This window comes from Triturus cristatus, chromosome 9, assembly GCF_964204655.1.
Source record: "Triturus cristatus chromosome 9, aTriCri1.1, whole genome shotgun sequence".
Lineage (NCBI taxonomy): Eukaryota > Metazoa > Chordata > Amphibia > Caudata > Salamandridae > Triturus > Triturus cristatus.
In genome coordinates, this window is record NC_140592.1 from 1,138,376,060 (window position 1) to 1,138,382,012 (window position 5,953).

Genomic DNA, 5,953 nt, shown 5'->3' on the forward strand with positions numbered 1-5,953 from the left:
TGCTTAATAAATGTATAATATACATTTGAGTGCTTTGAAATCCAAATAACAAAATATAATTGAACCAGGATGGGTTGGTCATCAGATAATTGATGCACATGACATGGTGACGCTTGGCAGCAAATGTTAACCAGTTCCAATTTACCTTATTGCGGAGCAGAAAATGTACCATTCTTATGAACTTCTGCTTTCCCTATTCTATATCTCTTAAAATCATTTGGGCCTCAATAAAAGTCATGGGACGTTCTTTGTTACACAAACCCTTTGATTTTGTACCACATCATACCGTTTGTGCGCATTTGGACATTAGTTACTCACCTCATAGTCTGTAAGATCTCAGCCATGTAAATAGCCTGTCACCAAACTATGTGGCTGTAGAAAACTTTTCAAGCACGACTTTCGCAGCGAAATTGTTCTTTTCGATTGATTCACTTGTCCTCCTGTATTCTACAATTTATTTGACATTGATACTCTTTCGTTTCATACATTTTGTTTTGACATTGTGTAAATGGTAGGTGTGGACGTTCACTGATGGGCTGCGGCGATAGGGGGCTGCGGGATCACCTCCTCTAAGACAGTGCTGGTCTTCCTGAACCTGATATTCTGGGCAGAGGCAGGCATCAGGGGCGGCCTTAGGCATGTGCAAGCTGTGCACCTGCACAGGGCCGCCAAACCAGAGGGGTTGCCTGGCCACGAGGAATCGGATACAATACATATTCGTGGCGGCCCCTGGCAGAGATTTGACGGCCTCCGGCGTCCGCCCCGCCCGGACCCCCTCTTCCGGGGCCCCCTACCTAAGCTCCCTGCACAGGGCCACCATGAGCCTAGAGCCGCCCCTGCAGGCAATCCTGTGCTATGTGGGCGCCTATGTATTCATCACATACGATGAATATGACCACTTCTTTGAAGACATTTATACTTTGATTCCTGCAGTTATTATTATAGCCGTGGGGACGCTTCTGTTCATCATTGGACTTATTGGATGCTGTGCCACGATCCGAGAGAGCCGCTGCGGGCTTGCTACATTTGTCATCATCCTCCTTCTAGTTTTTGTTACAGAGGTTGTGGTGGTTGTTCTGGGTTACATCTACAGGGCTAAGGTGGAAAGTGAAGTGGATAAGAGCATTGCAAATGTGTACAATGAGTACAATGGTACCTATCCTGATGCAACAAGCCGTGCTATTGATTATGTACAGAGACAGCTGCACTGCTGTGGAATCCATAACTACTCAGTCTTGGTGAAAACGCGCAGGTATGTGGAAGCAAAAAACAACAGCGTGCCCCTCAGCTGCTGCCGGGCCAGCATCGGCAACTGCACAGGCAGCATGACTCGCCCCTCAGATCTTTACTCTGAGGGATGTGAAGCTCTGGTTGTGAAAAAGCTGCAGGAAATCATGATGTATGTCATCTGGGCGGCGTTGGCTTTTGCTGCTATTCAGCTTTTAGACATGCTCTTTGCCTGCATAGTGTTGTGCAGGCAGAGTCGCGATCCAGCCTTATTATGGCCATACGCCTACATGCTACATACTAACCCTAATACTGTGATAATGATCATAAATATCTATGCAAGGGGTCTCACTTGGGGAAGACAATCTAGCACAGTTGGTTGTCTAGGGGACTTTCTGGGTGGACTGGTCCCCCAAAATAGTTATTGCAGGGGATTTCAATACCACCTTTGACCCCTTGGTAATGAGGATTCGAAACTGACGGAAGAAGAAGATGCACTATGGAGCATCCCTAGCTTAGAATTACCCCCCATTAAGAGATGGTCAGAGGCAGCCCTTCAACTTAAGGCATTGTGTATGGAGGGGGGGCTTAGCGCAGTAAATGGTTGTTCACCCTCCGACAAGCATGGAGTCAATACTTTCAATAATGGTGTGAGTACAAGTCGGATTGATTACATACTTATTGATTTAGAATACTGGTCCGAATTTCTTGATATGGAGGTTTTGGAGCGAGTGGAAAGAGACCATAACCCTCTTTCACTAAAGATGGAAAATATGGGTCCAACACAGCTATTAAATTCTCCACCGCTTTCTTTAACCAGTGAAGTCCAGCTTTGTAGCAGTATGTGGAGGGTAAAATGGGACAAGGTGGTGTTCAGCGAACAAACACTTACAGATATAAGGGCAGCAGTCTCTGAGACCCTGGAAGAGCTACAAGCAATTACACTACAATCCAAGATAAATGGTAGAATAACGAAGTTTCACGAGGGTCTGTTCTGTAAAATTACTACCTTCTTTTTAAAACCAGTTGGTAGTTCATTCAGGCAAAAAAGCAAAGACCTTAATTGGTACAATAAGGAATGTAGGATAACCTATAAGTAATTGTCTGCAGCCATTAAGCTGAACGATTATACTGCAGTCAAGCTTACCCTGCAAAAATACAAAGCTAAAAAGGATTGAGACGAACAGAGGTGGGCAGACCTTTATCAGGCCAGCAAGGACAGCAACTCCCAGCTTTTTTGGCAGCAGATAAAATGAGGGATAGAGGGGCAAGCTCCTGCATCCCACAAGGATGTATGACGTTACAACGCATACTATTACAACACATGCCATGACAACGCATTTTTTACAACGCAAACACTGTTACAATGCATTATTTTACAACGAATACTGTTACAACGCAAAAGTGAGTAAATTGCTTAAAAGTGCAATTACAACGAAAACAATTACAACGCATACCATTACAACGCAAAAATATATATATATTTTTTAAGTAAAATAAAATCTGGCACGGGATGCAGGGAAATTTGGGGTTTTTGGGTGGGGAAGTGTATTAAAATGTGGAGAAAAACTGAACATAAATTAACTGAAATGCATAACAAAATGAATACTCGAGTATTAAAATTAATACGCGAGTATTAAAATTAATACTCTTATTTACAAAAAAAAATCCGATGTAACAAATTTAAAAGTTTAACACAAATAACAAATAATTAAAGATCAGATCATATACATGTAAATTATGATTATATCACAAAATAAGTAAACGGATTAAAAAACAAAACACATACACATAGTCGCCATTTTAACCATCCCACTTCTAAAACTTGTCCTACAACACTTTCTATGAAAAGAATACCAAAATACAAGTTCCAAAATGGATGCCAAAACGGAGCGAAAAAGTGAAAACAACACATCTTTAAATGCTTTTTTAAATTATCATTTTCCACAGCAATTAAAAGTATAATAAAAACACAACAAACGCTGTTTTTGTTAAAATTAATAATGACACTGACTAAAACTCATAAATACGAGCAAGACACCATTTTAAAAGCAGTTGATTAGCAACTCCCAGAGAGACCAGACGTTAAAACCTAACCCTCTGACTCCTACACTGAGAGAACACTACAATCCATTGGAGAAGCATTCTTTCTTTCCTACTACAAGTAAGTTACTAATAAATTTAAACACCATGTTTTGTCTTAATTCATGTTTCATTTCCATCCAAACAGTGCAGCAAATATATTTTAAATATTTTTCAAAATGTACCATAAACAATATTATTTTGTTAAGAAAAATTAATGTATACGAACTTATATGAACTGGTTTTTTTTTTCCTAAAACAGGAATTTGTTTTTCTGTGACAAACAACATATCGTTTTAAAAATATTTTTTCTACACAAGCTACACGACTCACCTTTATTAATGTGAAGGTAAATTACTAAAAACTTCTAATAATATTAATAAAGAAAATAAAAACATTAACTTTACCAGTAGGGAAAGTGTTGGATGGTGTAGGGGTAACACTTACTATTCTTACTCCAGGAAGGTGCAGCAGTAGGGAAACTGTGGGATGGTGTAGGGGTAACAATTACTATTCTAACTCCAGGTAGGTGCAGCAGTAGGGAAAGTGTGGGATGGTGTAGGGGTAACAATTACTATTCTAACTCCAGGTAGGTGCAGGAGTAGGGAAAGTGTGGGATGGTGTAGGGGTAACAATTACTAATCTTACTCCAGGAAGGTGCAGCAGTAGGGAAAGTGGGGGATGGTGTAGGGGTAACAATTAATATCCTAACTCCATGTAGGTGCAGCTGTAGAGAAAGTGTAGGATCTGATGTAGATAGACTAAAATAAAATGTCAAATACACACATAAGTATTCACACGTTGCAATTTTGGCAAACGTTGTCAAAGTTTTTCATATCTAATATTTTTTTTTTTTCAGATACTCACATAAATATTTGCAACTTTAATTAAAATTTTGAAAAGCAGAAGACCAGACACCCAAAAACTCCAGCCAGCAGCCCAAAACAATACCAGAAGCAAAACCAAGAAAAAAAAACAAAAACCAAAGGTATTTTAATTTAACACTGTTAAGTATTCAACAATATATTAGTCAAACCTTTAATTAAATATTTCAAATAAGCTGCAACAATACATAAACTGTGGGATGTAGTAGAAGAAACAATTACTAATCTAACTCCAGTTAGGGAAAGCAGTAGGGAAAGTGTGGGATGGTGTACGGGTAACAATTACTATTCTAACTCCAGGTAGGTGCAGCAGAAGGGAAAGTGTGGGATGGTGTAGGGGCAACAATTACTATTCTAACTCCAAGAAGGTGCAGCAGCAGAGAAAGTGTGGGATGGTGTAGGGGTAACAATTACTAATCTAACTCAAGATAGGTGCAGCAGCAGGGAATGTGTGATATGTGATGTAGTTAGACTTACATAAAATGTCAAATATACACAGAAGTTTTCACATTTTGCAATTTTCTCAAACGTTGTCAAACTTTTTCATTTCTAAATTGTTTTTTCTTTCTGTTACTCACATAAATCTTTGCAACTTTATTTAAAAAGTCGAAAAACAGAAGACCAGACACCCAAAAACTCCATCCAGCAGGCAAAAACCATACCAGAAGAAAAACCAAGAAAAAAACACAAAAAGCAAAAGGTATTTTAAATAAACACTCTTATAAATCCAACAATATAATAGTCAAACCTTTTATTTAATAATTAAAATAAGCTGCAACAATACAGAAACTATGGGTTGTAGTAGGAATAACAATTACTATTCTAACTCCAGGTAGGTGCAGCAGTAGGGAAAGTGAGGGATGGTGTAGGGGTAAAAATTACTATTCTAACTCCAGGAAGGTGCAGCAGTAGGGAAAGTGTGGGATGGTGTAGGGGTAACAATTACTATTCTAACTCCAGGTAGGTGCAGCAGAAGGGAAAGTGTGGGATGGTGTAGGGATAACAATTACTATTCTTACTCCAGGAAGGTGCAGAAGAAGGGAAAGTGTGTGATGGTGTAGGGGTAACAATTACTATTCTAACTCCAGAAAGGTGCGGCTGTAGGGAAAGTGTGTGATGGTGTAGGGGTAACAATTACTATTCTAACTCCAGGAAGGTGCAGCAGTAGGGAACGTGTGGGATGGTGTAGGGGTAACAATTACTATTCTAACTCCAGGAAGGTGCAGCAGTAGGGATAGTGTGGGATGGTGTAGGGGTAACAATTACTATTCTAACTCCAGGAAGGTGCAGCAGTAGGGAAAGTGTGGGATGGTGTAGGGGTAAAAATTACTATTCTAACTCCAGGAAGGTGCAGCAGCTGGGAAAGTGTGGGATGGTGTAGGGGTAACAATTACTATTCTAACTCCAGGTAGGTGCAGCAGAAGGGAAAGTGTGGGATGGTGTAGGGATAACAATTACTATTCTTACTCCAGGAAGGTGCAGCAGAAGGGAAAGTGTGTGATGGTGTAGGGGTAACAATTACTATTCTAACTCCAGATAGGTGCAGCAGTAGGGAAAGTGTGTGATGGTGTAGGGGTAACAATTACTATTCTAACTCCAGGAAGGTGCAGCAGTAGGGAAACTGTGGGATGGTGTAGGGGTAACAATTACTATTCTAACTCCAGGAAGGTGCAGCAGCTGGGAAAGTGTGGGATGGTGTAGGGGTAACAATTACTATTCTTACTCCAGGAAGGTGCAGCAGCAGGGAAAGTGTGGGATGG

General features: G+C 40.1%; 1 pseudogene; it reads left to right on the forward strand.

Annotated features, from left to right (window-relative positions):
• The first annotated feature begins 818 nt into the window (after positions 1-818).
• On the forward strand, positions 819-1,679 carry LOC146799505 (tetraspanin-3 pseudogene; annotated as a pseudogene).
• The last annotated feature ends 4,274 nt before the right edge of the window (positions 1,680-5,953 follow it).